At 35.8% G+C, this 593-nt stretch overlaps 1 non-coding gene across 1 annotated transcript; it reads left to right on the forward strand.

Moving 5' to 3' along the window:
- Window positions 1–486: 486 nt before the first annotated feature.
- LOC149015938 (small nucleolar RNA R71) lies at window positions 487–593 on the forward strand. The gene has a single exon (XR_016173791.1). It is a non-coding gene; the product is annotated as a small nucleolar RNA R71 (small nucleolar RNA).

Genomic DNA, 593 nt, shown 5'->3' on the forward strand with positions numbered 1-593 from the left:
CATTGCGGGATTTTGTCCTTGAGCATTCTAAGAAAAGTTAGGGTGCTGCCTCCAACCGGGATTATAGGTGTTGTTGGAATATGGATTATTTGCCTTGTTGAAATTCCTAACATGGTAGGTAGATTATAGGTTAGATGGATAACTATCAAAGAAATGCTCCCCACCACAATATGTACAAGTGATTGTTGTATTTTGTTGTCATTATACAGTTGCAGCAAAGTGCATCAATTTTTACACATTAGTTAAAAATGACACTTGTACAATCAAGGCTATCATTACATCCAACTCATAAATCCCTTCGATTATTTTATTTATAGCTGCTCTCTCAGCCAACCATTGATAATTGTTGTTGGCTATTCTTTCCAAAATCTCATAAGCTTTATTGTAAGACTTTGTCAATATAGCCCCATTTGCTGAAGCATCTACTATGAATCGAGTTTGTCCATTTAAACCATTGTAGAAAGTCTCCGTTTGAACCAATGGAGATTTCTAGGGTGACGACATTTATACAGGAGTTCCTTAAATCTTTCCTACGTCAGATGCAAATATTCACCATCCAATTGTTGAAAACCAGTAATGTCATTCATAAGCTT

The sequence above is a fragment of the Hakea prostrata genome, chromosome 5 (genome assembly GCF_041222555.1).
Source record: "Hakea prostrata isolate BN-2017 chromosome 5, UWA_Hpros_2, whole genome shotgun sequence".
NCBI lineage: Eukaryota > Viridiplantae > Streptophyta > Magnoliopsida > Proteales > Proteaceae > Hakea > Hakea prostrata.